Raw genomic sequence first — 8956 nt, forward strand, 5'->3', positions numbered from 1 at the left:
ACCTATCCAATTTTACCTTAAATGACACAACTGAACTGGCCTCTACTACTTCTACAGGAAGCTCATTCCACACAGCTATCACTCTCTGAGTAAAGAAATACCCCCTCGTGTTTCCCTTAAACTTTTGCCCCCTAACTCTCAAATCATGTCCTCTCGTTTGAATCTCCCCTACTCTCAATGGAAACAGCCTATTCACGTCAACTCTATCTATCCCTCTCAACATTTTAAATACCTCGATCAAATCCCCCCTCAACCTTCTACGCTCCAATGAATAGAGACCTAACTTGTTCAACCTTTCTCTGTAACTTAAGTGCTGAAACCCAGGTAACATCCTAGTAAATCGTCTCTGCACTCTCTCTAATTTATTGATATCTTTCCTATAATTCGGTGACCAGAACTGTACACAATATTCCAAATTTGGCCTTACCAATGCCTTGTACAATTTTAACATTACATCCCAACTTCTGTACTCAATGCTCTGATTTATAAAGGCCAGCGTTCCAAAAGCCTTCTTCACCACCCTATCTACATGAGACTCCACCTTCAGGGAACTATGCACTGTTATTCCTAGATCTCTCTGTTCCACTGCATTCCTCAATGCCCTACCATTTACCCTGTAGGTTCTATTTGGATTATTCCTGCCAAAATGTAGAACCTCACACTTCTCAGCATTAAACTCCATCTGCCAACGTTCAGCCCATTCTTCTAACCGGCATAAATCTCCCTGCAAGCTTTGAAAACCCACCTCATTATCCACAACACCTCCTACCTTAGTATCATCAGCATACTTACTAATCCAATTTACCACCCCATCATCCAGATCATTTATGTATATTACAAACAACATTGGGCCCAAAACAGATCCCTGAGGCACCCCGCTAGTCACCGGCCTCCATCCCGATAAACAATTATCCACCACTACTCTCTGGCATCTCCCATCTAGCCACTGTTGAATCCATTTTATTACTCCAGCATTAATACCTAACGACTGAACCTTCTTAACTAACCTTCCATGTGGAACTTTGTCAAAGGCCTTGCTGAAGTCCATATAGACTACATCCACTGCCTTACCCTCGTCAACATTCCTCGTAACTACTTCAAAAAATTCAATAAGGTTTGTCAAAAATGACCTTCCACGCACAAATCCATGCTGGCTACTCCTAATCAGATCCTGTCTATCCAGATAATTATAAATACTATCTCTAAGAATACTTTCCATTAATTTACCCACCACTGATGTCAAACTGACAGGTCTGTAATTGCCAAGCTGACTTCTAGAACCCTTTTTAAACAATGGAACCACATGAGCAATACGCCAATCCTCCGGCACAATCCCCGTTTCTAATGACATCTGAAAGATCTCCGTCAGAGCTCCTGCTATCACTACACAAACTTCCCTCAAGGTCCTGGGGAATATCCGGTCAGAACCCGGAGATTTATCCACTTTTAAATTTCTTAAAAGCGCCAGTACTTCCACCTCTTTAATTGTCATAGGTTCCATAACTTCCTTACTTGTTTCCCACACCTTACACCATTCAATATCCTTCTCCTTAGTGAATACCGAAGAGAAGAAATCGTTCAAAATCTCTCCCATCTCCCTCGGCTCCACACATAGCTGACCACCCTGATTCTCTAAGGGACCAATTTTATCCCTCACTATCCTCTTGCTTTTAATATAACTGTAGAAGCCTTTCGGATTTACTTCCACCTTATTTGCCAAACCAAACTCGTAACTTCTTTTAGCTTTTCTAATCTCTTTCTTAAGTTTCCTTTTACATTCTTTATATTCCTCGAGCAATTCCTTTACTCCATGCTGCCTATATCTATTGTAGACATCCCTCTTTTTTCGAACCAAGTTTCTAATATCCCTTGAAAACCATGGCGCTTTCAAACCTTTAACCTTTCCTTTCAACCAAACAGGAACATAAAGATTCTGTACCCTCATAATTTCACCCTTAAATGACCTCCATTTCTCTATTACATCCTTCCCATAAAACAACTTGACCCAATCCACTCTCTCTAAATCCTTGCACATCTCCTCAAAGTTAGCCTTTCTCCAATCAAAAATCTCAACTCTAGGTCCAGTCCTGTCCTTCTCCATAATTATATTGAAGCTAATGCTATTGTGATCACTGGACCGGAAGTGCTCCCCAACACATACATCTGTCAGCTGACCTATCGCATTCCCTAACAGGAGATCCAACACTGCCCCATCTCTAGTCGGTACTTCTATGTATTGTTGCAAAAAACTATCCTGCACACATTTCACAAACTCTAAACCATCCAGCCCTTTTACAGAATGAGCTTCCCAATCTATGTGTGGAAAATTAAAATCTCCCACAATCACCACCTTGTGTTTACTACAAATATCTGCTATCTCCTTACACATTTGCTCTTCCAACTCACGCTCCCCATTAGGTGGCCTATAATACACTCCTATCAGTGTTACTACGCCTTTCCCATTCCTCAATTCCACCCAAATAGCCTCCCTAGAGGAGCTCTGTAATCTATCCTTCCAGAGCACCGCCATAAGATTTTCATGGACAAGCAATGCAACACCTCCTCCTCTGGCCCCTCCTACTCTATTGAATTAATATTGAATTATATTATTTTCTATTTTATATTTTTGTAATTAATTTTTTCACTTTTTGATCATCTATTTTCACATTGACACAAGAGAGTTTTTATTTCTACTGATCAGTGTGAATGAAACAAGCCTAAATCCACTCTGTCTCAATGTTGTAAAACAATAAAAGATGAAAACTTCCAAGGTGGCCGCATACTTTTTATAAGCACTGCAAGTGCAATCACGAAGAAAGCACGGCAGTGCCTCTCCTTCCTTTGAAGTTTGCAAAGCTGCAGCATGACATCGAAAACTTTGACAAACATCTACAGATGTGCGGTGGAGAGTGGCTGCATCGTGGCCTGGTATGGAAACAGCAAAGCCCTTGAAAGGAAAATCCTACACAAAGTAGTGGATATGTCCCAGTACATCACGGGTAAAACCCTCCCCTCCACCGAGCACATCTCTGTGGAGTGCTGTCACAGGAAAGAAGCATCCATTATGAAGGACCCCCACCAACAAGGACATGCTCTCTTCTCACTGCTGCCATCTCGAAGAGGGTGCGGGATCCTCAGGCCCACACCACCAGGTCAGAAACAGTGACTACCCCTGAACCATTAGGCTCTCGAACCAGAGGGCATAACTTCACCGAAATTCAGTAACCCCTTCACTGAACCGTTCCCACAACCTCTGGACTCACTTTCAAGGACTCTTCATCTCATGTTCTTCATCTTTATTTCTCATTTATTTATTATTATTATTTCCTTTACATTCACAGTTTATTGTCTTTTGCATTTAGTTTCTTGTCCGTCCTGTTGGGGTCGGTCTGTCAGTGATTCTATTATGGCTCTTGGATTTCCTGAATTTTCCCCAAAAAAATGAAACTAGGATTGTGCATGATGACATGCTTAAACTTTGATAATAAATTTACTTTGTAGATTTTAAATTGTACAGTTAAAGGGAGACAGACACACGCACGCGCGCGCACACACACACACACACACACAAAGAACAGGGTGAACTGCCTGCATGACTATCACCCAGTGGCGCTCACATCTACTGTGATGAAGTGCTTTGAGGGTTTGGTCATGACTAGAATCAACTCCTGTCTGTGCATGGACCTGGACCCACTGCAATTTGCCGATCGCCACAATATATCTACAGCAGATTCAATCTCACTGACTCTCCACTCAGCTTTAGATCACCCGGACAATAGCAATACACAAGTCAGGCTGCTGATATCAGCTCAGCGTTCAACACAATCAGACCCTCAATTGTAATCAACAAGCTCCAAAACCTGGGCCTCTGTACCTCCTTCTGCAGCTGGATCCTCACCAGGAGACCCCAGTCTGTGTGGATCAGAAATAACATCTCCTCCTTGCTGACAATTAACAATGGCACACCTCAACGATGCGTGCTCAGCCCACTGCTCTACTCTCTCTACACCCACGTCTGTGTGGCTAGGCTCATCTATAAACTTGCTGATGACACAACTATTGTTGCTGGAATTCCAGATGGTGACGAGGAGGAGTACAGGAGTGAGATAGATCAGCAAGTTGAGTGGTGTCGCAGCAACAACCTTGCACTCAACATCATGAAGACAAAGGAATTGATTGTGGATTCAGGAAGGGGAAGTCGAGGGAACACACACCAGTTCTCATCGTGGGATCAGAAGTGAAAAGGCTGAGCAGTTTCCATTTCCTGCCTGTCAACATCTCTGAGGAACTATCCTGGGCCCAACATATTGATGCGGTTACAATGAAGGCACAACGTCGGCTATATTTCATTCGGAGATTGAGGGGAATCGGTCTGTCACTAAAGACACTTGCAGATTTCCACAGATGTACTGTGGAGAGCATTCTAACTGGTTGCATCACCGCCTGGTGTGGAGAGGCCACTGCACAGGATCGGAAAATGCTGCAGAAAGTTGTAAACTCAGCCAGCTCCTTCATGGGCACTGGACTCCACAGCATCCAGGACCCATTCAAAAGATGATGCCACAAAAAGGTGGCATCCATCATTAAGGACCCCCATCACCCAGGACATGCCTTCGTCTCATTGCTACCATCAAGGAGGATGTACAGGACCCTGAAGAGACACTCACCGGTTCAGGAACAGCTTCTCCCCCACCATCAGATTTCTGAATGGACAATGTGCCGATAAACACTTCCTCAGAATTTCCCCTCACTTTTTGCACTACATTTTAAATATAATTTTATAAATAATTACTGTAATTTGTGTTTTTTATTTCTAGATATTGCAATGTACTGCTGACAAATTTCACCACATATGCCGGTGATATTAAACCTGATTCCGATACACAAACACACACAGCTGGTCTCAGACATACAACACTCCCACATTCCTACCTTTGTGACACCCTGCTTGCTCCGTGGCCCCCGGTATGAAGCTCAAACTGTTGCAACATCTGCCCTTTAAATTCATGGCTGAGGTTGTGTTGTGTCTGCTCACTGTTTGAGTTCGATATTAAATGAAGGGCATTGAATGGGAAGGAAGGGTTGAATACAAGAATAAAGATCTCCTCTGAAGGTATATGGGGTCCTGGTGAGAGCGTACAAGGGACACTGTGCACAGGTCTGGTCTCCCTCCTAGAGTCAGCCAGTGGGATGAAGGGAATGAAGAGATTTCCCAGATTGATTTAGGAGGTGAGGTAGTGTCCTCGGAGAAATTATACTGACCGGGCCTGTCTCAAAATTAGAGAAATAAAAGGTAGTCTGACTGAGACAGACACAGTCTCACAGGGTATTGACAGGGTAGAGACAGGAATGCTGTCTCCTTTCGCTGTGGTGAGGAACCGGAGTCACAGAATCCGAGTTCACCTCAGCACGACTGAGATGAGGAGAAATTTCCTCATCCAGAAGGCAGTGAACCTTTGGAATTTTCTCTACAAGGTTTCTAAATTCGAAGGACAAATTTTGGGGCTCTGCGATACTGGGAACGTTGCGCGAAAGTGGCGCTGAGGTCAAAGATCAGGCATGTTCTGTGTGAAAGGCGGAACAGACGCCTGTTTATTTGTTTCTAAAGTACGAGTTTATCTTTGCGCCTGGTTCTCCCTGGGCCTTCAGCCTGATCTTTTGCACAGGGGAGCGCTCACAGCATCGGAGTTCCATCGGCACAGCTCCCGTATCCCAGCAGCATGAGGCAGGTCTGGGAGGAAACTCCGGACAATAGGCCCCGACCCACGGCGGGGAAAGACCGGGCACCCTATGTGTGGCTGAAACCCGGGGAGCTGCTCCCAATCTCGCGTCTCTCACCGGTTCCACTCGTTCCCGATTCCAAACTTCGGTCCGCTCAGCGTCCTGCCCACTGACGCACCTCAGCCAATGGAGGCAAGGTTCTCCCAGTGGTGTTCTCTGATTGGCTGTGAGTGTGTCTGAGGACGGGCTGCTACTGGGAGCTGGAGCTGTCAGTCACACTTTGATCTCAGAAACAAAGCAAGTTCCCCGAGGCTCAATGTACAAAGTAAATTTTATTATCAGAGTACATATAAGTCACATACTTGACAGATAGACCTCAGTATGTGCGGTTGGGAGACTGTAGGTCTGACACGGTGGTCTGCAGCACAGGAGCGCCGCAGGGAACCGTACTCTCTCCGGTCCTGTTCACCCTGTACACATCAGACTTCCAATATAACTCGGAGTCCTGCCATGTGCAGAAGTTCGCTGATGACACGGCCATAGTGGGGTGCGTCAGGAATGGACAGGAGGAGGAGTATAGGAAACTGATATAGGACTTTGTGATATGGTGCAACTCAAACTACCTGCGTCTCAATATCACCAAGACCAAGGAGATGGTGGTGGACTTTAGGAGATCTAGGCCTCATATGGAGCCAGTGATCATTAATGGAGAATGTGTGGAGCAGGTTAAGACCTACAAGTATCTGGGAGTACAGTTAGACGAGAAGCTAGACTGGACTGCCAACACAGATGCCTTGTGCAGGAAGGCACAGAGTCGACTGTACTTCCTTAGAAGGTTGGCGTCATTCAATGTTTGTAGTGAGATGCTGAAGATGTTCTATAGGTCAGTTGTGGAGAGCGCCCTCTTCTTTGTGGTGGCGTGTTGGGGAGGAAGCATTAAGAAGAGGGACGCCTCACGTCTTAATAAGCTGGTTAGGAAGGCGGGCTCTGTCGTGGGCAAAGTCCTGGAGAGTTTAACATCGGTAGCTGAGCGAAGGGCGCTGAGTAGGCTACGGTCAATTATGGAAAACCCTGAACATCCTCTACATAGCACCATCCAGAGACAGAGAAGCAGTTTCAGCGACAGGTTACTATCGATGCAATGCTCCTCAGACAGGATGAAGAGGTCAATACTCCCCAATGCCATTAGGCTTTACAATTCTACCGCCAGGACTTAAGAACTTTTTTTTAAAGCTATTATTAATGCTTTTTGAGATAGTGATTTAGATGCATATCATATTTTTACTGAGTTAAGTATTGTATGTAATTAGTTTTGCTACAACAAGTGTATTGGACATTGGAAAAAAGGTTGAATTTCCCCATGGGGATGAATAAAGTATCTATCTATCTATCTATCTATCTATCTATCTATCTATCTATCTATCTATCTATCCTACAAACATACAGAGCAAAGCTACAGAATGGTAACTATATCTGGATCACTGAAACATCAGCCAGAGTGCAGAAGTCAACAAACTTCGCCAATGCAAATAAACAACGAGAAGATGAAATAACCGCAGCGGCTGCCGATAGATGTCCGGTGCACTCAGCGCTCCCTGTTCAATCTGACAGGAGAAGAAACAGTGAGGCGCAAAGGTAAACTCGTGTTTCAGAAAATCAGAAATAGAGAAGGCGTAGCCATTCGGCCCCTTGCGCCTGTTCTGCCCTTCACTCAGAACATGCTTGACTTTTGACCTCAGCACCACTTTCCTGCAACTTCCCATCACCGCTGAGCCCCAGGATATGTCTATTCAATTTAGAAACCTTGTGGAGATAATTGTAATGATTCACTACACTCCGGGTGAGGAAATTTCTCCTCATCTCAGTCCTGCTGAGTTGTCCTCGGATTTTGAGTCTGTGAGCGCTGGTTCCACACCTTATGGGAAACATCATTCCAGCCCTTCCGCTGTAAATATCCTGTGAGATTGCATTTCTCTAATTCTGAGACGGGAATGCGATCTGTCTCAGTCAAACCACCTCTTATTTCACTCATTTTGAGACAGTCCCAGTACGATTTGTTGTGGGAGCATCTCTATGGACAGATGAGTGCAGTTGTCCTGTGCTGTTGCACAGCCAGATGGCTGAGGGGTAGTAACTGTTCCTGACCCTGATGGGGCGAGTTCCCGGGCAGGATATGGAAAGAGGAACCCACTCCCTGTCCCTGCCCGAGAGGTTCCAGATATAACCCTGAGTAGTGGCACGTCCCCAGGCAGGATATGGAAAGGGGAACCCACTCCCTGTCCCTGTCCGAGAGGTTCCATATATAACCCTGAGGAGTGGCACAAGTCCCCGGTCAGGGTCTGGAAAGCTGAACCCACTCCCTGTCCCTGTCTGAGAGGTTCCATATATAACCCTGAGGAGTGGCACAAGTCCCCGGGCAGGGTCTGGAAAGGGGAATACACTCCCTGTCCCTGTCCGAGAGGTTCCATATATAACCCTGAGGAGTGGCACAAGTCCCCGGGCATGGTCTGGAAAGGGGAACCCACTCCCTGTCCCTGTCCGAGAGGTTCCATATATAACCCTGAGGAGTGGCACAAGTCCCCGGGCAGGGTCTGGAAAGGGGAACCCACTCCCTGTCCCTGCCCGAGAGGTTCCATATATAACCCTGAGGAGTGGCACAAGTCCCCGGGCAGGGTCTGGAAAGGGGAACCCACTCCCTGTCCCTGTCCGAGAGGTTCCATATATAACCCTGAGGATTGGCACAAGTCCGCGGGCAGGGTCTGGACAGGGGAACCCACTCCCTGTCCCTGCCCGAGAGGTGCCCTATATAACACTGAGGAGTGGCACAAGTCCCCGGACAGGGTCTGGAAAGGGGAACCGGCCCCGTGTCCCTGCCCGAGAGGTTCCATATATAACCCTGAGGAGTGGCACGTCCCCAGGCAGGATCTGGAAAGGGGAACCCACTCCCTGTCCCTGTCCGAGAGGTTCCATATATAACCCTGAGGATTGGCACAAGTCCGCGGGCAGGGTCTGGACAGGGGAACCCACTCCCTGTCCCTGCCCGAGAGGTTCCCTATATAACACTGAGGAGTGGCACAAGTCCCCCGGCAGGGTCTGGAGAGGGGAACCCACTCCCTGTCCCTGTCTGAGAGGTTCCATATATAACCCTGAGGAGTGGCACAAGTCCCCGGGCAGGGTCTGGAGAGTTTGGCAAGTCTGTGTGAGCTAATTAGTGAACATAGGACCTGTGCAATAG

Source organism: Hemitrygon akajei, unplaced genomic scaffold (assembly GCF_048418815.1).
Source record: "Hemitrygon akajei unplaced genomic scaffold, sHemAka1.3 Scf000083, whole genome shotgun sequence".
NCBI classification, from domain to species: Eukaryota; Metazoa; Chordata; class Chondrichthyes; order Myliobatiformes; family Dasyatidae; genus Hemitrygon; species Hemitrygon akajei.